This window comes from Sorex fumeus, unplaced genomic scaffold (genome assembly GCF_029834395.1).
Source record: "Sorex fumeus unplaced genomic scaffold, SorFum_2.1 ptg000044l, whole genome shotgun sequence".
Taxonomy (NCBI): Eukaryota; Metazoa; Chordata; class Mammalia; order Eulipotyphla; family Soricidae; genus Sorex; species Sorex fumeus.
Window position 1 is genome coordinate 36,875,756 of NW_026606101.1, and position 26,916 is coordinate 36,902,671.

The following is a 26,916-nucleotide window of genomic DNA, read 5'->3' on the forward strand; positions in this document are numbered from 1 at the left end:
CCAAGAAGACTGGTGTATGGTAGGAAGCTCCGTAAGGGAGGAGCAGGAGTACAGATAGGGCACAGAAGGGAGCACTATGACAATGATAGTTGGAAATTATCACTCTGGAGAACTGAGTGCTGAAAGGAGATAAAGGGATACACATGCTAGCTCTTCAGTACCTGTCTTACAAAACACAATGCCTAAAAGGAGAGGGGGGGGGGGAGAGAGAGAGAGAGAGAGAGAGAGAGAGAGAGGTAGAGAAATGCCTACCATAGAGTTAGGCTGGGGGGGACTAGAGGGAAACTAGAAACTGGGGACATTGGTGGTGGGAAATGTGCACTGGTTAAGGGATAAGACTGAACCCATTGTACGACTAAACCCAATCATGAACAACTTTGTATCTCACAATGATTCAATAAAAATAAATAGTGAGAGGAAGAAATTAAGAAAGCAATCCCACAATTGCCTACAAAAGAATTAAAACTTAGGAATTAATTTAACAAAGGAGGTTAAAGGCCAATATAAAAATAACAAGAAAGGGACCAGAGTGATAGTCCAACAAGGATGGCACTTGCGTTGAATGCTGCAGACCTGAGTTCAGTTCCCAGCAACTAGTATGGTTCCCTGAGCCCATCAAGAGTGATTCCTGAGCACAGAGACAGAGTAAACCCTGAGCACTGCTGGGTGTGGACCAAAAACAAAATAAAAAAGGCAAGACATCACTAAAAGATATACAACAAAACACTAAGAAATATAAAGTCATTCCATGTACATAAATGGGGAGAGTTAACATAGTCCAAATGTCCATTTTACCAAAAACTACATACAACTTAATAGAATTACATTCAAAACTCCAATAACATGTTTAGGGAAATAGAATGAAGAAAGCACCAGTGTTTATATGAAATCATGGAAGACTTTAAATAACTATTGACAATATTGAGGAAGAAAAAGTAAAAAGGAGGCATCATGTTATCTGACTTCAAACCTTCCTAAATTGAGAATGACTAATATTGCATAGTATTGGTATGAAGGAGACACATAGGTCAGTGGGTTACAATGAAAGTCCAGAAATCAGCCCACATACTAGTTGATACTTAATCTATGACAAAGGATTTATGACTGCATTATGGGGAAAAGAGAATCTCTTCAACAAACAGTTCTGCAAAAACTGAACTGCCACATGCAAAAGAAAGAAGCCAAACTACTCCCTAACCCCATACACAGAATAAATAGGATAAATTCAAAGTGAATTAGAGATCTTGATGTAACAGTCAAAACCATAAAATTCATAGAAGAGAGTATAGGTGAAATATTTCATGAGAATAATATTTGAGGTATTTTAGAGAACTTAATTCTAACAATAAGGAAAATGAAAGGAAAACAGTCAAACAACTAAACTAAACACTTTTGTACAGTAAGAGAAAAATAAAATAGAAATGGGGAGGGGAAGAGATAGTAAGTGGGAGAATACATAGGGTCATCAAATAACATCTGAACAAGAATTAATATCCAATGAGTATAAAAAATTATACAACTTGATAACAAAAACCAACCAAATAAAAGAAAGATTTGGATAGTCCCTTCTCCAAAGAGAGAACATAGAGATGGCCAAAAACAAAGCCACTGGTTAAAGACAAAGATCAAACTGCTTTTGTGCCAGGATATGTTACTAGATTAACTAAGTTGAAGAAAGGGAAGAAAGAGAGACAGACAGAGAGAAACTCTAAATGTCAGTGCCATTTTACGTTCGAGAGCAATCAAATCAGAGTTTAGGATCCAGGAAACTTATTTTTTAACTTTCCAGGAAATTATGCTTCCAAGATGCTGATTTTTAAAACAATCAAAAGCAAATTTTAAAATAAAGACAAACAATAACTGGAAACAGGTGATTGCAAAGAGCAGCCAAGGGCCGGGATACGGTTCAGCGTTGGAGCATTGCCTTGGGTTTGTGATAGGTTCAATTTCTGGCATTGCTGAAATGTAGCAACAGAAAAAAAGAGAAAGAAAATACTGCTATCTATTTTGGAATTGCCCATGCCTCTTCCAAAGAGCAGCTAGGTTTGTGAACCAATAATTTAGAACAGTGGTTCTCAAATATTAGCCTATACCTGAGCCAGTAGTAAAGCCTGATAAAACTTAGATTACTCTGATAGCTTCGGCAGCACATCTGCTGAAACTGGAACAATGCAGAGAAGGTTAGCATGGCCCCTGAACGAAGATAACATGCAAATCCATATTTCCTATTTATAAATAAGCATAATAAGAGTAAAACAAATGATCAAAGACCAGAGAAGTGACTTCCGTACCAAGGATGGGGGATAGGGTCCTTGGGACATCAGTGGAGGAAAGGTGACACTCTGGTGGGGAGTGTGTTGTTGGAACATTGTGTGAGGTAAAACGGTTATTAACATGATTGTAAATCATGTCTAAATAAAAATTAGAAGAAAGAAATCAGCAACAACAAAACATTGAAAAAAAAACAAAGGAAACACCAAAATACTGAGAGCCTAAATATTTTTATTTTTTTACTTAAAGTTCTTTAAAATTTCTCAGTCTTTTCTCTTGGCTATTTAGTTATATATTTACAAAAATATAAATGACATTACCAAACACATGAGCGCACACACACACACACACACACAGACACACACACACATACACAGAGAGAGGGAGAGAGAGAGAAAAAAAGAGAGGGAGGGGGAGAGGGAGAGACAGAAGGAGAGAGACAGAGGGAGCTTGTGAGGAGATGTTACCGGTCCGGCTCAGGGGCATTCCTTGAGAACCCCTGACGAGGCCTCAATAAAGTATAGTGTTGGATGCAGCAGCACCAGCATCCCCAGGAACACGTAAGGGATACCGATTTCCAGCCCCCTCCTAGAACCCCAGATTCAGGCTGTGACTCTTAACAAGATTTCCAGGAGAAAGGTTACTTTACAGGAATTTTTTACTCTCTCACACACGCACCTGTGGCCAGCCACCAGTACCCAGATGAGATGGTCCAGGCTGGAAAAAACCTTGTCAGTAGCACAATGGGAAAAGATGATTCACTTAACGCAGGCAAGGGTGACCCAGAATAGAAATTCAAACTGACATAAGTTACGCCATCCTTTGTTGTTGATCCAAGAAGAGGACAGAGGCCATGCAGGGGCTAATTATGCAGGAAACACAGGTGGGCGTATGGACCCACCCCCTCCACTCCATGGACACTAGTTCAGCCTCGGGTTGGCCTTTGACTCTGACCTCTGGATGAATGAAGTTGACACAGCAGCCGGTCTCCTAGGCAGCTCCTGGCTAATCCATATGCCTGATGGTCAAGGCCTTGGACTGTGTCCTCTCCCAGATTCAGCCCCTGGACGACACTGGACAGGAAGACTAGCTTGGAGCTAGATGCTGGGTCACCAGCCACTGCAAGCAACAGGGTTATTTGTGACCCCATCCAGTGAGGCTCATATGCACATCAATCACTCCTCAGCCTGGCCTAGAGAACCATTTTCCCCAATTGACAGATGAAGATACTAAGGCCCAAAGCATAGAACTCCTGCAGCAAGTACTGAGAACACTCATGAGAGCACACAACCGGAGACCCCAAGAGCCACACGACCAAGCTTGTGTTCCACTTGCACCCAACTCCACCGCCCCATCCCCATTTCAACAATAACAACCAAGGGAGGGGAAGGGAGATAGAAGAAGCGGAGAGATTGATTTACTAACCCAGGGTTTCAATAACTCTCCTTCTATTTTGTAAAACACAGAAATGTTGCTTTTCTTTTCATTTTTATTAATGTTATTTTAAGCACAGCCATTCGCGATACTGTTCCTTGATTGGGTTTCATGGGCACGGACCCTATACCACACCCTACATCAAAGTGTCCACTTCCCTCTATCACCATTGTCCTGGAGTCCCTCCCCCAATCCAATACTGCTTCCAATACCAAATTCAGTTTTGTAGACCAGTTTTAAGGTTCTGTTGGCACGGCACCATGAGACTGTAGGACAAACTGCCAAATGATCTATTGGGCAGAGCTAGTTCCAAGACTTTCATATACATTCCTGGTTCTATACTCAGGAATAACTCCTGGGGGTGCTTTGGAGACCATATGGAATGCCAGAGATCGAACCCAGGTTGGTCACGTGCAAGGTAAGCATCTAATAACCCCTTAAATAAAAATGTAAACCTACAAAATTTGTGTTGTTCCCAATTGTCACGTGGAATCCCAAATTTTTAGTTGTAGAGATATCGAGTGTTAGCAGAGAGGCACCTACTGGCAGCATGTGGGATTACAACCTAGCACAATCGGACACTGGCTATTAGCCAGGAGCGGCAGGGTTCCAAGGGCCCTGAAGTTCACAGAAAAATCTCACCCCAGGACAAGAACAGAGAATGTGAGTCAGAAGATCCACATAAGAATGAAAGTTTTGGGGGCGGGAGTGATAGTACAGAGGGTAGGGCGTTTGCTCTGCATGCGGCCCACCTGGGTTCTATCCCCGTCATACCATATGCCCCCCCCTAGGCACCCCCAGGAGTAATTCCTGAGTGCAGAGTCACGAGTAACCCCTGAGCATCGCCGGCTGTGACCCAAAAAAAAAAAAAGAATGAAAGTTTTAGTTTCATAGCCCTCATATATTAAATTATTACCTGAAAATAATTACTTGTTGATGAATTCCGAGAATTCCAGGATTACATCACAGAACAGTTCACCTTTTTCCCCCTTTGTGGGTTTTTTTTTTTTGACAATTTTTTTTTATTTTTAAAGACAAATCCAGAGAGATAGTTCAATGCTGTGAGCAAATGTTTCGCACATAATTGAGCAAATGTTTTGCACATAATTGACTCAAACTCGATCCCCAGCACCACATGGTCCACCCGGGGCTTCCAGAGCCCCAAACATCATTGGGTATGGCAAAAAAGCTTAATATCTACTCTTTTATTTTATTATTTTGGAAAGGGGTATGCCTAGAAATGCTGAAGAAACCACTCAGTACTTGAAATCAAGTTGAGGTCCTCCTGTATGCTAAACATGTGCTCCGTCCTTTGAACCATCACCCCAGCTCCAAGGACACAAACTTTTTGGGAGGATACACATTTCATATAAAATCCAGGAAAAAGTAGGATTTTTCCTTTCCAAAAACTTAGCTCATAAATGTGTTCAATTATCAAGGGAGATATAGACTTTATGAGATCACGAAGAACAAGAAGATAAAATATCTATGTCTCTGATAAAACCTAAAAAGATATTCTTGCTTATTCCTTCAGCCAAAGTTGCAGGAATCAGATAGTTTGCTTGATTAGGAGCTGAATCAGACCTTAAATCATTCGTGTATCCCTTCAGCTCACAAATACTGAGGGGTCTGTCACTGCCACATTTAAATACTGATTGGACTTGTAAAAGCCAGGCAGCAAAGGAAATGGGCTGGAGACTGCTTATCTGAGTCGTACACACAAAAGCACAGGCCAAATGAACTCACACTCTGGAAATAATCCTGAGCAATACGCGGAGGACACACTTTGTTCTTGGAGATCTACCCTGGGTATTTAAAGATTCAAATGCTGTCAGACCTGTGCAATTTGGTGCGAATCTTGAGTTCAAAGCAATCAGTGTATACAGACTGTGGTGTGGTTCCAGGGGATGTGGACAAGCCCAGTTACAAGGGAGGTTTCTCAAGGCATCCAAGCAAGTTGATGGAGATGCCTGAGTCAGGACTTTATTAGTGATCTGTGTCCTGAGGCTGCTTTTGAGTAATACTCAGAATTAGAGGAGACCCAAGGTTGCAGTTTAGCTTCAAAGGGGTGGATTATAGAGATAGTGGTAAGGCACTCACCTTGCACACAGCCGAATTCTCTTGGTCCCTGGCACCACATATGGTCCTCTAAGCAAGATCACTAGTAGTGAGCCAGGATAAGCCCTAAGCATCATTGGGTATGGCCTAAAAAAAAAAAAAAAAAGAAAGAAAGAAAGAAAGAAAAAGAGGGGGAAAGGGAGTGTAGCAGTGGAGTGGAGGTGTAGAGAGCAAAAAATACTGCACACTGCAAAAGCCACCCCAACCTCCAAAAGACAAAGGCTTTTGTACTTGAATGCTCAGTGAGTTCCAGGCCTTGCTCCGCCTGACTTCAATGCTCCCTCTCACTGAAAAAAAAAAATTAACACTGAATTAATAAACCATCCAAGAAACATATCACATTTCCCCAACAGCCCCAATGTCTCCTATAGAGCTGCTTTCTTTTTTATTTATTTATTTTTTGGCCTAAGATCCAGTTGAGGTTAATGCATTCCATTTGGTTGATACAGCCCTGCTATTTCCTTTAATCTGAAACAGTTCTTCTTCCTCCTCCTCCTCCTCCTCCTCCTTCTCCTTCTTCTTCTCTTCTCCTTTTCCTTCTCCCCCTCCTATTCCTCTTCCCCCCCTTCCCCTCCTCCTCTTCTTCTCTTTTTCATGGCACTGAGTTTGGGCTACTTGTCACATAGCATGTCCCACACCCTGAATTTGTCTGATTGTTTCCTCATGATCAGATTCAGGTTAAATATTTAGCAAGAATACCACACATATGATGCAAACTTCTCAAGAGAGAGATTGTCATAAAGGTAGAAAATATTTGGCTTACTTAAAGGCTGATGTAAATGATGTTGGGGGTGCTTTGTGGAGATGGAAGTTGGAAAAATGAAGTCATAAAATCTTGAATTGATGGGGAAGGGTCATGGACTCAGATGAAAGGGTTCATCCTCCCCAGCAGCATTTACCTCCTTGGTTACAGCATGCAGGAGGGAGAATGGGAAGTGGCAGAAATAAGCACAGTCAGAATGGCTGGCTAGCTTTGATTGGATGTCGTGGCTTTCTCAGTGAAAGGAGACAAAGTTCGCTGTTGAAAGTGAAAGTAAAACGTGGAACAGGAGTGGGGAGTCTGAGAAAGAAAAATAAGGAATGATCTGGCCCCTAGGGAAATGGTTCAAAAGATTAGTGTATGTGCATGCTTTAAAGGCAGGAGGCCCATGTTCCAACCCTGGCACTTCATAGTTCTCTGAGCACTGCCAGGAATGATTTCAGAGTAATAAATCTACTGAAGTAGGCTCTGAGCACCACTACTGTGGCCCCCAAACTAAAATTATTTTTTAAAACCCAGAACAAGAATGACCATGGCCATTGGCTGAATTGGCAGAGTAGGCTTACTAAGGAAAGCAAATATTTTAGATCTCATTGTGGATAAGAATGCATAAAATAGTGCAACTGCAAAGCACATCAGTATACAGGTATTAAAATACCCAAACAGGTCATCAGAGAGTTAGCACAGGGATTAAAGTACTTGCTTTATAAATGGGCAACCCCCATTCTATCCACAGTATTACCTGTGGTTCCCTAAGTTCAGAGCCAGGATCCCTGAGTACAGAGCCAGGAATGAGTCCTGAGCATAGCTGAATATGGTCCAAGTCACTCCATTAGAGGAGTTCACTCTATTAGCACTGGAATCTGAGTTGACCTTGTGACATGCTTTAACCAGTAGAATGAAGTAGAAATGATATTATCCAATTCTCACTTTGGGTCTTTTCTTTCTTTTTTTTTCTTTTTTTTCTTTTTTTTTGGGGGGGGGTCACACCCGGCAATGCACAGGGATTCCTCCTGGCTCATGCGCTCAGGAATTACTCCTGGTGGTGCTCAGGGGATCATATGGGATGCTGGAGATCTAACCCAGGTGGACTGCGTGCAAAGCAAACGCCCTACCTCCTGTACTATTGCTCCAGTCCCTCACTTTGGTTCTTAAGCAGCCTGATAGTTTTACTCTTTCTCAGTTCCAGCTGAGGCTTCAACAGATCATTCAACCCCACTGACCCTGTATCTGCCAGAGATGTGAATGGCTCCACCAAAGCCAGCAGAACCCAGCTCCAAGAGGCAGGACTAGACAACTAATGGGTAGACTTGAGTCTGCAAATGACAGTTGGGCTTCTCTGCCACTGAGGCAGCAGGACTCAGCCAATAGATAACTGAGACAGAAACTGAAGCTTACAATGGGGACAGTAGCTTCTGGTTTCCAGCCTAGTAAGTAGGAGCATGGAAGTAATGATTCCATCCTAACAATAAATGAACAAATGAAGAAACAATGATTCTTGGGGGGCTGGGGGGGTAGAGAGTCCTTAGTAGACATGGGCTGAAGCACATTATTTACAGGAGGCCTAAATTCATTCTCGTCACTGCATGATCTCATTGAACTGTCCCCTTCCCTGGTTCCTGCCCTGTGCGCACACACCACACACACACACACACACACACACACACACACACACACACATGCACACGCACACGCACACAGAGTACAGAGCTAGGAATAGCCCCTGAGCACCACAGAGTGTGCACCCTCCAACCAGAAAAACAAAGTTCTTCACAGGCCCGTGAAAAAAAGAGAAGTCACAGCCCGCCCCCTCCCCCTTTGAAGAGATTTGAGCAGAAACATCCATAAAAACCAGTGCTGAAGAAAGAAAATATAACTATGAAAGATTGTTAGAGTTTCAGTGTGGATAAGTCTGAAAGTTTAAATTTCTAGGGGCCAGGAGGCCTGGAGATAGCACAGCTTTGATTCCTGGTACCACCCCTCCATGAGCACTTGCTGGGTAATACCCTGGAGGCCCCCAGCAGCACTGTGACCCAGGCATCTCCAGCACAGACACACAGGGCCTGAGCAGCACCATGTCCTCCCGCTCCTGCATTAGGCTGCCAGTCGTCTGGCCAGAATCAATGACAGGGCCTCCAGTCTCCCACACTCCTCTTGAACAACCTTTCTCCCTCCACCCCACCCTCCGAAACAACAACAAAAATAGAATCTCTGGTAGGACACAAGACCGTTCTTGGGAGGAAGGGCATGCTCAGCTTGTTCTGAGTTTTCCTGCCAGCAGCTCCAGCAGGTTTCCATAACAAAGATTACAGACCAACCCTCTTACTCTTCCAGCAAAGAGAAAGAAGGAAGATTAGCCATTTCTGAAATGCCAACGCGCTCTGTTCTGCTTAGCAAGCCCCAGCATTGTTGCAAATTATTTTACCAAAGCCGCTCATTGGGGTTTTATTAGATACCAGCTGACTTGGGGAAGAAAAACACCCACCCCCAGATCCCTCTAGCCATCTTGTCTGCAACACTTAGGGATAGGGAGGGAGAGAGACGACTGAAGGGGTATGGAAAAGTCCAAGTCTAGAAGTACAAGCTCACTGACAGATCAGATCTACCATAAGATTTTAAAACAATTCCCCTCCCCTACAACTTATTAGCACAGCGGGTAGGGCGTTCGCCTTACAAGCGGCCAACATGGCCGACCCGAGTTCGATTCCTCCGCCCCTCTCGGAGAGCCAGGCAAGCTACCGAGAGTATTCGATATGCCAGACACAGTAACAACAAAGTCTCCAATGGAGACGTTACTGGGCCCGCTCGAGCATTACCACATTGCAAAAAAATTAAAATGCTATTTATTGCTATTGTTTTCAGCCTGTCCTACTTCATGTCTCTCTCACAAAATTTACAAGGTGTACTAAAAGGTAGCAATACATTCTGGGGTGGGCAGAAAGCTGTGGGGAGCCCCTGTCTGATCACTGAATCCACATGGTCACTCCAAGCGCCACAGGGAAGTCCACCTTCTCTCTCTCTCAACAATGAAGTGGTTTATAGCACTGCTGGGTGAGACCCCCCAAACAAACAAACAAACAAAAAACACTCTTTGAAGGGCCAGAGAAATCATATAGCGGTAGAAGATTTTCCTTTCATGCAGCTACCCAGGTTCAATCCCTGGCATCCCTCTAGCCAGGACCAAGTGTAGCCCCAAAACAAAACAAAACAAAACAGCAACAACAACAAATACTCTTTCAAATTACATAAATCAAAGCAAGAATAAAATAGGGTTGACATATTGGAAATATGAAACCAATTTTTTAAACTATGATCAATATATCACGAATGCCAACAGAAAAAAAAAGCGAAATGCAAGAACAGGTGGGTCATGTAAGCAGAGAGCTAGAAATTTTATCAAAGAATTAAAAGAAGAAAAACCATTAGTGATAACACCAACATAAAAGAAAAAAGAATGCCTTTGATGGTACAGCAACAGATAAAACACTGATGAGAAAAAAAACATCTCTGAGCTTAAGTATATCACAATTGAAAGTTCTAAACTGAAAGCATAGATAAAAGACCATAAAATAGAACAGAATCTCCAGAAACTATGGAAAACTACAAAAAGTATAGCACATGCTTGGTAAGAAAACCAGAAAGGAAAAAAGAGAGAGAAAAAAAATAAGGAAATAGAAGTAGAGGGAAGCTCAAAAAACACTAGCCAGGATATAAAATAGTAAAGCTGCTGCTGATAATAATAATAGTTACTACACTTGGACCAAGAAGATAGTTCAAAGGACTAGTGCAGAAGGCCCAAGGCCAATTCCCAGCTCTGCATGGATCCCCTTACTTTGCATGATCCTCTGAGCTTCTCTCTGAGAGTGGTTTCTGAGAATATCCCCTGGGCACTGAAAAGTGCTACTCCCAAATCAGCAACAGCAAAATTTTTTAATAATAATAACACCTGATCTGGGCAACCGAGAAGGGGCTGGGTAAGTCCTACCACCAGTCCCAACAAAGGCCTGGCAGCCAAAACCTCCAAAACTCAATTACTGCCATGCTCACACCAATCTCCAAGCCTCAGAGTGAACCTCATTCATGAGTGAATCTACTAAAAAAACTCAGGTATGCAGGTCTCGTGACTGAAATCTCCAAACTCGCATAGAGTCAGGAATGGGCAATCTCCACCCCCCATCTCCTTGTTCTTCTGGGAGCCTGGCAGTCATGCCCACAAACTGTCTCTAGCACCATACAAGTTCATTAACGAGATTCATAAATAAATCTCAGAAGAGAGAAACACACTGCAGAGATGTCTCCAGAGCCCAAAGTCACCATCAGTTAAAAATGTAATTCTACACCTACTCCAGATGGAATCCCGATGACCAAGAACTTACACAAGCAAGGCACAGGTATGCGGGTACCAGAACTAAGTCTCCAAGCCACATGGTGGCAGCAGAATTGGGTAGTCTCTTCCCAGCCCCCCCCCCCCCCGCCCCCCATCGTCCACTCTTGATGCTGGCTGTCACGCCCACAAACCACTTCTGAACGCCATCTTGGTGCACGAACAGCCTGGGTCCAGAAACTCCCAGTTGAATCCCAAATGGGTTATCTCCCTACAGAGATGTCTCTGGAACCCAACCATTTACAATCTTAGAATTCCAGAAGCAAGCAGCCACTTTTGTGGTTGTGCAACCTCTCATGATATGCAAAATGGGCAATGGAAAATAAATGATCTAGTGTCTGCCCCTGTCAGGTAGGCCTGAATGGTGGTGGGAAAATTCGAGCAAAGTACCCAAAAGTAGAGAAAGTATACATAATACCCAAAAGTATACCCAAGAGTATATATAATACCCAAATATAATACCTAAAAGTAGAGAGAGATTATCGTGGAAATTGTCTGCCATAGAGACAGGGTGAAGACTGGGATGGGAGTGGAAAATTTACACTGGTGTAGGGAGGAGTGTTTGATCATTGTATGACTGAATCTCAAACATGAAATCTTTGTACCTATATATCTCACGGTGATTCAATAAAACAAAAAATAATAATAATTCTAGCTATATCACCCTATTTTAAATTTTAGAATTCCTGGATCAACATCTCATACTCTGCACCACTGATGTATCAAGAGTAGCATACCACATTGGATGGGGTGTAAAGTAGAAGGCAACCAATCTTGATTTTTAAAATTATATGTGTAATAAGTTAGGAATTATAATTGCATAATTGTATTATATATATAATATATATAATTGTAACCCATCAATGGCCAGAATCCAGAGAATCTAAAACTAAGCTCCTGGAAGAGAACAAGACAGTCTTCTGCCCCCGCACCTGGCTGTCCTCAACGGAGCCCCTTGGAGGACGGCGGATTGAGTTTCCCTGTCCTCCCTAAGCAGAGCCCTGACAGCTGAAGACCTCCAGAACCGAGCCAAAGACATGCTGAGACCACTCTCCACATGCTTGGACGAGGAACCGGCAGAGGAACCCAAGTGTGCGGGACCCGGGGCTGAGATCTCCAAGCCTACTCGGTTCGGGACTGGGCCTCCTCCACCCAGCTTTCCCACCTTCCAGTAGCTAGACAGTTACACCCACCAACTGCAGAGATTCTAAAACCAAGCATTCACGACGCACGACCTCTTATTCTCTAGTTCTCACTCTCAGAGAACCCGGCAGGCTACTGAGAGTATCATATCTGCCTATATACCTGACTAGCAACACCTGTAAAGGTGATTAGAGGCTTCCCCAAAAGCTTGCATCCCTCTCAGAGAGCCCAGCAAGCTACCAAGAGTATCCTGCCCACACGGCAGAGAGTGACAAGCTAACCATGGCGTATTCGATATGTCAAAAACAGTAACAATAAATGGTCCTCATTCCCCTGATCCTGAAGGAGCCCCCAATATGTCATCAGGCTACACTTGCATGTGACAGGGACGAATAGAGACGTTACTGGGCCCACTCAAGTGAATCAATGAATGGGGTGATAGTGATAGTGATATATATATAATTATATATATAATATATATACATATATATAAGCACGCAAGGCTCAACTTTTAACAACATGTTAATTATCTCTTATACAATGGTTTAATGGTTCCAGAGTGAGATACAACAATCTCACACACTTTTCTCTAAGGAAACAGTTTTTTGATCATTTTTAGTGGATTATTTATAACAAGCAATACAAAATAAATAATTTATGTCTTGCTTTAAGGGCAGCCTTTGGGTGTCAGGGTGGAAAGATTCAAAATATGGTGGTGAGAAGCTGTAATGGTGGTAGGATCGGTTTTGGAATATTGAATTTAATAAATTATTGTAAACAACTTTATAAAAATAAAATAAAATTCAAATATATATATTATATAATATAACAATGGTAACACCTAGAGCCTGAGAGTGTGCCTCAGAGGTATATTACTTACCTGTATGAATGAGACAATGAGTTCAGTCTCCAGCACTGTCCAATCTGGCCAAACATAATTCCCAGAAAAACTCCAGTGACACAGATGTGTGATCTCTGGCACCACCAATGTGTGGCCCCACACAACCATGTTTTTTGCAACACTGCAACCAAGTATGGAGCACCCTTCGAACATTACAGTCAGATGTGCAGCCAGTGAACATTGCAACAATCACAACAACACAAAGGAAGGAAAGGGAGTGATATTTAATAATTAAGATGATTAATTTTAATTTTTTTTTGTTCTGAGGCTACACTCAGTGGTGCTCAGGGCTTACTCCTGGCTCTGTGCTCAGCAATCACTCCTGGCAAACTTTGGGAACCATATGGGATGCCAAGAATCAAACTTAGGTGAGATGCATGCAAGTTAAGAGCCCTACCCATGGTCCTATCACTCCATCCCAATAAATTATTAATTATTAATATATTAAATTTTATTTTAATTACTTAACTTCTTGGACTCTACCCTCAAGAACCCAAAAATAGGTGGTATGGTGCCGCCAGCAGGTCAATCTGTACCTGTGAGGCAAGTGTATCAGCAGCCTGATGTCGCCTTCAGACTTACAGATACCCCAAAATTGCTGCTGTGCCTTTGGCCAGACCCCAAAAAACTTGGGGCAGAGTTTACCAAGAAAGTAAACGGCCAAAAGTTAGGTATGTGGGAAACACACCCACAAACCACCTCCGGCTCAGTTTTATAATTGGAGGCATGGCCTCTCTGGTTCCTGATCGAACTGCTTAATGGCCATGATCCCAGAGACTCAGAAACAAATCTCGAAACTCAGCGGCTTTTGGCAGAAATGCATCTGGTCCCTGCAGTAGGTTACCGGTGCTGGGCCAACCCAGATGGAAATAGGTTTTGTGCCATGGCCTGTTCCCCCCGATGGCCCAGTGGCCGCCATCCTTCAGAGGCCACTGGACATTCAGGTTTGGGCCCCCAGTGACGAGACACTCAGGACTTCACGGGATGGGGGTGGAGCCGGTCCTGTCCTCCTCACCCCAACGAGACCCCAAGTCATTGCCCACGAACGGCCTCTCTGGCTCCTGATCAATCTGCTTAACGGCCATGATCCCAGAGACTCAGAAACAAATCTCGAAACCCAGCGGCTTTTGGAAGAAATGCATCCGGACCACACAGTAGGTTACTGTCGCCGGACCACTCCAGGGGGGAAAGGGTGTTGTCCCTCCCCCTACTCCCCCTTGGTGGCTCAGTGGCCGTCATTCTCCAGAGGCCATTGACAGTCAGGTCTGGGCCCGCAGTGATGAAACTTGTTGGGCTTCACAGGTTGGGGTTGGAGCCAGGCCTGTCTTCCCCACCCCAACAAGACCCCAAGTCATCGCCCACAAATGGCCTCTCTGGCTCCTGATCAAGCTGCTTAACAGCCATGATCCCAGAGACTCAGAAACAAATCTCGAAACTCAGCGGTCTTTGGCAGAAATGCGTCCGGACCACACAGTAGGTTACCTTCACCAGGCCACCCCAGGGGGGAAAGGGTGCTGTCTCTCTGCCTGCTTCCCCCTGGTGGCTCAGTGGCTGTCATCCTCCAGAGGCGACTGGACAGTCAGGCTTGGGCCCGCAGTGATGAAACTTGTTGGGCCTAACGAGATGGGGGTGGAGCCAAGCCTGTCCTCCCCACCCCAATGAGACCCCAAGTCATCACCCACGAACGGCCTCTCAGGCTCCTGATCAAGCTGCTCAACAGCCATGGTCCCAGAGACTCAGGAATAAATCTCGAAACCCAGTGTCTTTTGGCAGAAATTCCTCCAGATTTAAGTGTTAAAATTTTGGAATTTCAAAATCAATATGGCCCTACTGCAGCCACGCGACATGATATGTTATTCATAACCAGCAATAGAACTCAAATTGTCTACTGTTGCCTTATCAGCAGATCTGAGTGTTGGGGTAAAATCTCAAATAATAATGGTGGGTCTGGTGTCAAAATATTGAATGTGATCAAAGTAGAGAGAGAGTAATGTGGAAATCATCTGCCCCATAGGTAGGGGGAGGGAGTGGGATGGGGGTATATTGGGGTTTTGGGGGGTGGAGAATGGACATTGGTAAAGGTACGGGTGTTTCATTGTATGACAGAGACTTAGACCCGAAAGCTTTGTAGCTGCTCTCACGGTGATTCAATAAATAAAATTATAAAAAATGAAAAAAAAAGAACCCAAAAATACTGTTCAGAAAAGACAAAGACATTTCAATGTTTATTGCACCACTCTTCACAAGAGCCCAAATCTGGAAACAACCCCTATAAATGCCCAAGAACAGATGACCAGATAAAGTATTGCGCTGGGTGAAATGAGTCAGAGGGAGAGGAACAGACACAGAATCAACTCTCTGATATGCTTGATATAAAGGAACATAGTAGGAAAATAACAAATTCCCAAAGGCAACAGAAAATAAGAATGGACTTCAGTAAGAAACTTACCACAGGAGACAGAAGGGGTCACAGGATGAAGAAGGGGACACTGTGACAACAGGTGTGGGAGGGCGGGGGTCACTCGGGGAGACGGTGTGGAGCTGGAATTTTCAAAATGCATAAAAATAGGGTCCAGAGCAATAATGCAACAGGTAGGTGCTTGTCTTGCATGCAACCAACCTGGATTTGGTCACCAGAACCCATATGATCCCCCATATTCAATAAATTCGAAGTTTTTTTAAATCATAAAAATAAATATAAAGAAACCAAAGCAAAAACTTTTCTTCTATTGGAGAAATAAAATAGAAACCTATTGAGCTTCTTGAAAATCATGCAAATAAGAAGCAAGTGAAATAAAATATAGAAAGTATTGAAGGGAAAAAGTCACCAAAATTCTGCATCCTGGGAAAGTATTATTCAAAAAGATAAACAGACTCTCTCAGACAAACAAAAATGGAGAAACTTTGTTGTCAGTTGATGTGTCATATAAGAATTTCTAAAACATGTTCTTTAGAAGGAGTTATTCAAAAAGTATATAGGTCAGGAGCTAGGATCAAAGTAAATAAAGGAAAAGCATTACAGAAGGAATCACTTAATCACTTAACTTCCCGTTAGTCGTTGATTTGCTCGAGCGGGCGCCAGTAACGTCTCCATTTGTCCCTGTCGCGTGCTAGTGTAGCCCAATGGCATCTGTTCGCTCCGGGAACATGAAGGGCCTCAAACCGATGGTTCATGATCTTGACGAAGAAGTCTGACCATCTGGTAGGTGGGCTGCCACGCGGTCTTTTGACATCCCGTGGAATCCAGTACGTAACAGCTCTAGTCCAACGGTCGTCTTTAAATCTCATTACGTGACCAGCCCATCTGATTTTCGACACCTTGGCAAATGAGACAGCATCCCTGATTCTTGATCGTCGACGGATGTCAGAACTCCGGATTCTTTCTCTCATTTGAGTGAAATGTGATATTCCAAGCATAGCTGTTTCTATTCTTCTTTGGGAGACCTGAATAGTGTTCTCATCCTGTTTGCATAGGGCCCAGGTCTCTGAGGCATATGTTAATGCAGGAGGTTCTTCGTCCTTTTAGCTATTTCTTCGACGTTCTTGAAGGCGTTCCAAGCCGCTCTCTTCCTCCTGCGCAGCTCGGGTGCCAGGTCATTTGTCATGTTGACCTCTCGACCTAGGTGCACATAGCTGTTGCATTCGGAGATGGTCATTCCGTTGAGAGCGAATGGGGCGTCAGGAACGAGGCTGTTTCTCATAAACATTGTCTTCGTAAGATTCAGCTGTAGTCCTACCTTTCCACACTCACGGTCAAAGTCGGCCAGCATTTGTGCCGCTTGGCTGATGTTTGGTGTTATTAAAACAATGTCATCAGCAAAGCGGAGGTGGTGTAGTTGCCGACCATCTATCTTCACTCCCATTCCTTCCCATTCCAGTCATCGCATGATGTTCTCGAGGGTGGCACTGAAGAGTTTCAGTGAAATGGTATCACCCTGCCGCACCCCTCTCTTGACATCAACGATCACTTCTTTGTAGAATGGTGAGAACCTGGTAGTGAATACGCAATACAGCTCACGGAGGATCCTGATGTATTGGGCTTGAATGCCCTGATTGGCTAGGGCTTCAATGACCGCTTCCGTCTCAACAGAATCAAAGGCCTTCTTTAAATCAATGAACGTTAAACAGAGCGGCATCTTGAACTCCCGAGAAACCTCAATGAGCTTGGTTATCGTGTGGATATGGTTGATGGTGCAGAATCCTTTGCGGAACCCTGCTTGCTCGCATGGTTGTCCTTCATCTAGTGTTCTGCCAATCCTATTTAGGATGACTCGAGTGAACAACTTGTAGATGACAGACAATAGGCAGATCGGGCAATAGTTGCCAATGTCATGGATGTCTCCCTTCTTGAACAGTAGTACAGTCCTGCTGGTTTTCCATTGGGACGGAACCTTGCATTCAGACAGGTAGCGAGTGAAGAGCCGAGCCAGTGTATTGATGAGTACTGACGGCAGGTTCTTCAGGTGTTCAGGTCTGACCTTGTCTGGGCCGGTGCTGTTTGTTTCTTTACCGACGAAATGGCGTGTCGGATTTCGGAAGGGAGAACGTTGGGAACGACATATCCATCCTGTGGAATTTGGTATGTCGGCAAGTGGACATGGCTATCGAAGAGATTTGAGTAGAAGTCATGGATAATCTTCTCCATTGCCGTTCTGGAGGATGTGATGGATCCATCAGGACATCGGAGGGCAGTCATCTTGGTCTTGTAGTTGGCGAAGGACAGGCGGTCGTTACGAATACTTTTCCCAGCTTCTGCCGCATCTACCAGTACTTCTGCTCTTCTCTCTTTGAGGTCTTCCTTGATCGCATCTCTGCACTGCTTTGCGAGCTCGGATGTTAGCTTGCGGTTGCCTGAGGCATGTGCCAAACCACACTGGCGAATTAGCTCAAGAGTTTTCGAAGATAGGCGATTTTTTGTGGCTATCTCTCTCTCTTGGCGTTCCTCGCACATTCATGGAGGTGCTGAACCAGTCCATCGTATTCCTCATCAATGTTGTCAACAATGGCATCTTCCCATGTTGCCGCAATAGTGCCAAAGAGTTCCCAGTTGGTGGTCGTTCTGGGAGTTCTCTTTTTGAACTTTGTAGCCCTTTCTCCCCGCTCTGTGAAGTAGAATTTTGCACGAAGGAGATGGTGGTCCGATCCCGTTCGAAATTTTGGGACAACAGCGACATCAGTCAGGCAAAACCGTCGATTGAATATGATGTGGTCTATTTCGTTGTGGAATCGTCCACCGGGAGACTCCTATGTCCATTGTCTAGATTCTGCCTTCTGGAACTGTGAGTTACCATGAATGGTCTTGGTCGACATGATGAACTCAGACAGTCTCTCACCCTGTTCGTTCCATTCTAGGCCATGGGTCCCGATGTGAAGTTCTTTAGCTGATCTTCTCAGTCCTAATCTTGGCATTAAAATCACCCACAATGATCTTGTAGAAGGTGTGGTCTTCTTTATAGAACTTCTCTAGCTCCATGTAGAACTTCTCGATTTCTCTTTCATCATAATGAGATGTTGGTGCGTAGACAACGAAGATAGAAACTGCAGGCAGTGAGCCACATCTATTCAAATGTAAACGTCTGGTTCGGGTTGTTAGGCATTCGAATGAATCAATGCTCTTGGTCAAGTTTGTGTTGACAAGGACACCGACGCCTCCAACACCTCTTTTATCGCATGTTCCGAGGAACAATTCTTCTCCAGTGTCGAAAATGGCATGGTGAGATTCGTGCCTTCTTGTCTCGGTCAGACCAATGATGTCGTACTTGATCATTCGCGCTTGTACCATCAGGTCCTCGATGGATGCATCTGATGCTAGCGTACGTGCATTGAAAGTACAGACGATCATTTTTGTCTTCCTTCGTTGTGGCAGCTTAGTTCGGCCTTGAGAATTTGTGGGCCTCTCCTTTCTCATCCTTCTCAGTGCTGCCATGTCGGTGAAGCCTTCAGGGTCAGGTGAATGAGACCAGTTGTAGTTACTGGTTTTGGCATATCGAATACACAATGGATAGCTTGTGAGGCTCTTCCGAAAGAATAGGTGAAATAAAATGAAAACTTTTCCTTTTCCTGAATTAATCTCAGAGATAAGTTGGTTCAAAATGTTTACAGTGTATTCAATGATTATAGCTTGTGTATACGAGAAAGAATGACAGATATGACAAAAGGGATGAGAAGGAGAAATTGGGAACTCTACTATTTAAAGTTACTGGCATTATTCATGAAGCAGTATAGTACAATTTGAAACTAGACTTGAATTAGCTGTATATGTATAGAGCAAACACTAGAAAAATCACTGGAAATTTTTTTAAGTAGAATTGCATGCTGAAGAGATGTGGTACAGAGATAAGACACTTGCCTTGCTCAAAGTCAACTCAAGCTTGATCAAGCGGATGTCTCAAGAAACACGAGGAGGATCCTTAGGCACAAAGCCAAGAATAAGCCCTGAGCACAGTCAGGTGGTACTCAAATCCCTCCTCCCGCCCCTCCCCCAAAAAAACACTGTACCTTCCTAAGCCCATTCTGCAAAATAATGTGTCCTCCATCTCCCTATCTCCAACCAAACCATATTGAGCCCAGAAATCTTTAACTTCCGTGTGGCTTCCTCTCTCTCCCTGGCCCCTTGGCTCCACAACTCACCCTCCATGATGGTTCTAATCATTCTATAAGCTGGAGCCGGAGCAATAGCACAGCGGGTAGGGTGTTTGCCTTGCACGCAGCCAACCCGGGTTCGATTCCCAGCATCTCATATGGTCCCCTGAGCACCCCCAGGGGTAATTCCTGAGTGCAGAGCCAGGAGTAATCCCTGAGCATCGCTGAGTGTGACCTAAAAAGCAAATAAATGAATAAATGAATAAAGAGATTCTATAAGAAACTGCCCTAGCATGGAACTCCCCCAGATTAGCATTCAGCAGACCCTGCTGGAGATGTTCCATTGACAATCTACAGCAGAGACCAAAATGCAGCTCTTATCAGGGGTAGAGAATTTTTCTCAGCGACTTATTTCCCAACAGTTCTCCCTCTAAAAATTGCATTTACTACAAGAATTTATCATTCAGGGGCCAGGGATATGGCTCACGGGTAGAGAGCATGCCTTTCCTGTGTGGCAGTCCTGAGTTTGATGCCTGACACCGCAAAAGAAAAAAAGAAAGGGGAGAAAAGGAAGAATTTTTCATTTAAATATTAATGGTAAAGGCAACTCTTGTCTTGATATCTGCAGTCATTGGGGTCTCCAACATATTTCAAAAACCATCTTGTCCCTTGTTTCTCTTTTGAATGATCCCAATCCAGACAATTCTATAGTCCCTGAGATTATTTGTGTCTCCAAAAAAAGGGGGAAAGATACAATAAAATAACTTGCAAATGGATTCAGAAGTATTTAAAGTCATTTTTTAAATGGATAATATATAAATAAAGGTAGAGCGATTTTGAGAAAGTTCTTTTGATTCTATTTGATTTCTTTTCATGAGTCCATACCTCATCTTCCCCTGCATATGTGTTAGACCTGATACAGGAGGAACAAAAACAACTAGAAATGTTGTACTTCTTTGGCAACAGTGCTTTATATCAGACAAGTGTGTGTGTACATGTGAGACAAACCTGTTTTGGACTTGACCTTAGGCTCTTTTACTGACTTAAGGTAAGGTAAAGGTAAAGGCCCTCCCGTTGTTCGTCGATTTGTTCGAGCGAGCCCAGTAACGTCTCCATTGGAGACTTTGTTGTTACTGTGTCTGGCATATCGAATACGTCACGGGGAGCTTGCCAGGCTCTGCCGTGGGGGCGAGATGCTCTTGGTAGCTTGCTGGGCTCTCCGAGAGGGGCGGAGGAATCGAACTCGGGTCGGCCATGTTGGCTGCGTGCAAGGCAAACGCCCTACCACTGAGCTATCGCTCCAGCCCCTTTACTGACTTAAATTTGGATAATGGCAGGTGGGTATGGAATGAAAACTCCACTGGCCAGTAGGAGAGTTTTCAGACAAAATAACTAAACTCAAGAGAGTTGTAAAAATGTAAGATGAAGAACATGATGTTGTTTCTGTAATTATTTTATTCCTAAAGACCAATACATTAGGTTAAAGTACATAACCAATTTATAACCAATCAAATTAAACTCCACCCTCATCCTGTATTTAAAGGTCAAGTTTAACAGGTCAACATTTAAACGTACTGGTGCTGTTACAGTGTTTATATCTCTTTAATATCCCTCTCATCTCTTCAGTCTTTTTAATACTCTCTTTCTCTTTTTCATATTCTTTGATTCATATATTGTTTCTCGGTTAATACATAGCAAATAGCTCTCATTTTTCTTTTAGTTTTAATTACTTCATTCTATTTGAACATAAGGGTGAAAATTTATTTTATATAAACTCTTGTGCATATTTAAAGATCCAAATGCTCCTCTAGAACATATACATTAAAAAGCAATCTATATAAGAAACTGATTACTTCAGTGATTACATATTAAAAAACATTATCATTTGCATTAAAAGTGAACTACTTAAGTATAAATCTAACAAAAAATGCACAGAAATTAATTAGAAAAACTCTAAAAATCTGATTAAAGAAATAGAAGAAAACCCAAATGGGATAGATATTTCATTCTTATGGGTAGGAAGACTCGAGATGTCATTTATCAAAACGTCATTTCTTCTCAGTTTGATCTATAGATTGCAAGTAATCCCATCAAATCATAAGAAGGTATTTTATGGAGAGAGTCAAACTAATTCAAAAGTACACATGAAGGGGCAGGAAAGATGTCACAGGAGTCAGGGTACATGCTTTGCAAGGCATACCCAGACCCTAGTGTTATCTCTGGACCCACCAGCCTCCCCAGCAACCCCTACATTACAGGGCTCAAGCAGGACCCTAACATTGAGCCATCTGGAACCAGAGTGATAGTACAGTGGACAGGGCACTTGCCTTACAAATGGTTGACCCAGGACTGGAGCAATAGTACAGCGGGTAGGGAGTTTGCCTTGCATGTGGCCAACCTGGGTTCAATTCCCAGCATCGTCCCCCGTGCACTGCCAGGAGTAATTGCTGAGTGCAGAGCCAGGAGTGACACCTGACACTGGGTGTGACCAAAAAAGCAAAAAAACATAAAACAAACAAACAAAACAAACCAAAAAACAAATGGTTGACCTGAGTTTGATTCTCAGCATCCTATATGGTCCCCCAAGCACTGCCAGGAGTGATTCCTGAAAGTAGAGCCAGGAGTAACCCCTGAGCACTGACAGGCATGGCCCCATAAAACAAAACCAATGTTGAGCCATCTAGCTCAAGTATATTGCCAGGAGAGTTGACAAGCTCCCAAGAACTGTTTGTGAGCACTCCTCCCCACAGCTAACATAAAGGTTTCTAGGAAGAGGTAAAAGACCAGAGCACTTAACATGACATTGAAGACCAGTCAGAGAACTGAGAGAACAGAATTTAAGACTTTTAATAAAGCTTGCAGTATTCAAGACAGTGTGGTATCAGTCAAAGAACAGACAAATAGATCAACAGAAGAGGAACAAAGCTCAGAAATAGACCCACAAAAAATAATCAAGTGATCTTTGATAAAAGATCCAAAGCAATGCGATGGAGCAATGATACTTTTGAACAAATGGTGCTGGATGAATATCCACAAGCAAAAGGAGAAGGGGATGAGAACTGAAGCACAGACCTTACACCTTTTACCTAAATGAACTTCAAATACATCATACATTTAAACACAAAATGCAAAACTATAAAATTCTTAGAAAATAACCTAGGACAAGCTCTAGATTAACAGAAGATTATGTCTTTTGACATACAGCCACAATTCATTAAGAGACCACAGATAAACAGGACTTAACTAAAATTAAAATGTTCGGCTCTCTGAAAAATAAAGGACTATTTTCCAAAATACTCAAGGAATTCTTATAATTCAAGAATGAAAAATTGGGTATCCTGATTTGGGAGGTAGGAGGGTCATACTCAAGTGTTGGGGGTTGAGATGTGTGTCAGTGGTAGAGCACATGTCTTAAGTATGTGAGGTCCTGGATTCAGTCTCGGGTACCCTCCTCCTGCCAACTACCTCCCCCACCAAAAAAGGTAGAGAAGTTATTAGAACATAACTAGTGAGGTAGCTTCACCTATTTGAGATCTTGTTTCAATCCTTGGTCCTAAAATAAATAAACAAACAAATAAATAAATAACTCTTAGAAAATTCAATATATAAGAACATTCTCAAAATTGATAAACTATTTCTACCAAAAATATTGCTGCTAAATTACTCTTCAATGACAAAATGTTGGATGTTTTCCCATGAGATCAGGGAAAGAATAAGTTAAGACTCTGGGGGTTCTTATTCATTACAAAGTAATAAGTAATAATAGGAAAGAAAAAAAAAAGGTAAGTGATAAAAGTGCTTTACTGGAAAGGAAGAAATAAAATGTGCTCAACAAATTACATGATAACCTACATAGAAATGCTGAATAAAATAATCAACAGAATTTCAAGAAACAAATTAAACATAAAATCAATTGCAGAAGCCAGAGAGAAGGTACAGGGGTTAAGGCACTTGCTCCACACCTGGATGATGCCAGTTTAATTCCAGTCACTGCACATTTTCCCCTGAGCCACCAGAAGTGACTCCTGAGAACAGACCCAGGGGTAAGCCCTGAGAACCAACTGATGTAACCCAACCCCACCCCCCATAACAAAATAAACTCAATTAAAGTGGAGCTGGAAAAAAAGTAGAGCGTCAAAGGCACTTGTTTGCATGCAGCCAACCCAACTTCAATACCTGATACCACACAAAATCCCATTAGTCCCACCAGTGGTGAACACAGAGTCGGGAGTAACTGCTGGGCACAGCCAACTGTGCCTCCTGCTCCAAAAAATCAATTGCAGGGAGATAGCTCAAAGTGCTTAAGCACATATTTTGCAGGTAAGAGGCCTAGGTTCAATCTCCAGCATTACATGGTCCCCCAAATACCACTAAGCACTGGACCCAGAGTATTTCCTGAACACTACCAGATGTGGCATTTTTAAAAGTTCAGTTGCAGGGGATGGAGCAATAGCACAGAGAATAGGGTGTTTGTCTTGCACGCAGCAGACCCAGGTTTGATTCCCAGCATCCCATATGGCCCCCTGAGCACCGTCAGGAGTAATTCCTGAGTGCATGAGCCAGGAGTAACCCCTGTGCAGCGCTGGGTGTGGCCCAAAAAGCAAATAAAATAAAATAAAATTCAGTTGCAATTTTATATACTAGAAATGAGAAATGAACATCAAAATTAATAATTAATGTGAGACTTTACAATTACTCACAAAATTCCTGTATGTTACTAACAAAATTTGTTAACACCAAATCTCAGTGAAAAGAGAAAGTGTGGGTAAAATTATTGCAGATCTAAATAGATATATTATTTTCATGAATTGAAGATTCAACATAGAAAGGAAGTAGATTTTCTAGTAATTACTGGTCAGGTTTAAAACAACATATATTTTTAAAAATCCAGAGAGATACTTTAAAAAAGACATAGACTTGGGGGTGGTGGGAGGGATATTGGGATCATTGGTGATCGATATGCCAAAAACAGTAAAAATAACAGGTCTCATTCCCCTGACCCTGAAAGAATCTCTAATATGGCAGCGTTGGGAAAGACAAGTAAGGAGAGGCTGCTAAAATCTCAGGTCTGGGACGAATGGAGATGTTACTGGTATCCACTCGAGTAAATTGATGAACAACGGATGACAGTGATACAGTGATATATACACACACATCTATACATCTATATATGTGTATATATAGATGTATAGATGTATATATATGGTTTATGTGCCATATATATGTTTTTATATATGTATATAAAACATCCATACCAGGGAATGCTATTCAGCAATAAAAAGGGACCAAGTTATTGACACAGCATTACTTGATAAATCTCCAGACAATAATGCAGAGTTAAAATAAACCAATCGCTAGGATCAGTGAGATAATACAGAAGTTAAAGTGCATGCCTTGCATACAGATAATCACAAAAGCAATATTTGGCACCACACGGTCCCCCTGCACAATAATAGTAGTCTCAAGCACTATAGATGTGGCCCAACAGCCCCTGAAGATTATGTACTGTGACTTCATTTCTCTCTTTTTTTTGTTGAAATAATGAAGTAATAAAAATAGGATAAAGTTATGGGTGTGTCGGTAAGATAGTACAGGGGTTAAAGCATGTACATTACATGTGGTCAACTCTGGTTTAATTCCCAGCACCATATTGTCCCTTGAGAATCGCCAGGTGCAGCCATGAAGCATCCTGACCATCAATGGAGTGGCCCTGGTAATTCCTGGTTTACCAAGTCCAAGCAGCACCTTATCCTTGGGTCCTCACACTGAACTGTGCCCTAGCAGACCAAGAGTTGGTAGAAGTGATCTTCAGATTATTTTAACTCTGCTTAGGAGCCTTCCCACCCCTAGTAGCAGCAGCAGCAGTGAAAGAAGAGGAGGAGGAAGAGGAGGAGGAAGAAGAAGAAGAAGAAGAAGAAGAAGAAGAAGAAGAAGAAGAAGAAGAAGAAGAAGAAGAAGAAGAAGAAGAAGAAGAAGAGGAAGAGGAAGAGGAAGAGGAGGAAGAAGAGGAGGAGGAGGAGGAGGAAGAGGAGGAGGAGGAGGAGGAAGAGGAGGAGGAGGAGGAGGAAGAGGAGGAGGAGGAGAAAGAGGGAGAGGAGGAGGAGGAGAAAGAGGGAGAGGAAGAAGAGGAAGAGGAAGGAGGAAGAAGAGGAAGAGGAAGGAGGAAGAGGAGGAGGAGACAGCCATAGGAAGGTAGTAGTAGTGGTTAAAACTTGAGAGGTCTTGTGTTAACTAAAGTGTTATGATATTAATTGTATTCATATCAGTGTTCTTACTGGAATGTTTTCTATAGTTTTACAAGACTTCAGCATCCCAGAAAGGAGTACAAGTTATATAGGAGTCTTCCTTCTTACAATTACATGTCGATCTACAATTTTTTCCAAATGAAAAGGTTAATTGCTGGGCTGGAAAGTACAGCAGGTAGGGAGCTTTCCTTACTGGGTTTGAACACTGACACTATATATGATCCCCAGAATCCAGTCAGGAGTGATTCCTGAGTGCAGAGCCAGAGTTAGCTCTGAGCACCTCCGAGTGTTCCAAAAAAACAAAACAAAACAAACAAACAAACAAAAAAAGGCTAATTGAACAAATCCAACAAAAGCATCCAAAGACAAGTCAATGACACTTTCCAAAAGGAGATCAGCTCTGAAAAACAGTCACATGGAAACAAGGGAAGATAACATATGAAAACAAAACAAAACACAAAAACATAGCATTCTTCCAAGTGACCTGACAGCTTCTCATTCTGAAAGAGTTCCAGAAAAAGAGCAGGGAGAACAGTGAGGGGAGAAATCAGGAAAATGATCCAACCACACTCACAGAATGAAAGGAAGTGATTCTCCATGCTGAAGACTCACATGAAGGTACAGCATCATGAAATGGCAGGGGCCTGGGACACGGGAAGGAGAAAAGAAAGGGGAATTTGGGGACATCTGTGGTGAAGTCATGTAAATTTCTGCTTCCCTGCTGCCAACTGCACATTCCTCTGTCTCCCCCTTGCCGGCTGGTCGAGCTCTTTCCATCTTTTTGGTCTTCTCTCCCTTGACTGCGGTCTGAACCAGGATTCACGAAGAAACCAAGATCACGTCGGTGCAGTCTCCTCTCAACTCAGAAGTCACATGCTAGAAGTTTTGAAGTTTTGAAGTTTAAATCCAAAATCTTCCTTCTGCCTCTGATCCCCTCAAAGACGCTCCTACCAACCAACAAGCGGCCCCTGTCCCAGTCTCTCAGGCTGCCATGGACTCGGATTTCTTTGGCTTGTTAGTTTTCCCTTGATCCCTGTTATTAATTTTTAATCCTTATTTTACAGCACAGCAGAGAGGG

The 26,916-nt window shown here is 42.9% G+C and overlaps 1 non-coding gene across 1 annotated transcript; it reads left to right on the forward strand.

The window, feature by feature from the left end:
- The first annotated feature begins 2,131 nt into the window (after window positions 1-2,131).
- LOC130030838 (U6 spliceosomal RNA) lies at window positions 2,132-2,233 on the forward strand. The gene has a single exon (XR_008793516.1). It is a non-coding gene; the product is annotated as a U6 spliceosomal RNA (small nuclear RNA).
- The last annotated feature ends 24,683 nt before the right edge of the window (window positions 2,234-26,916 follow it).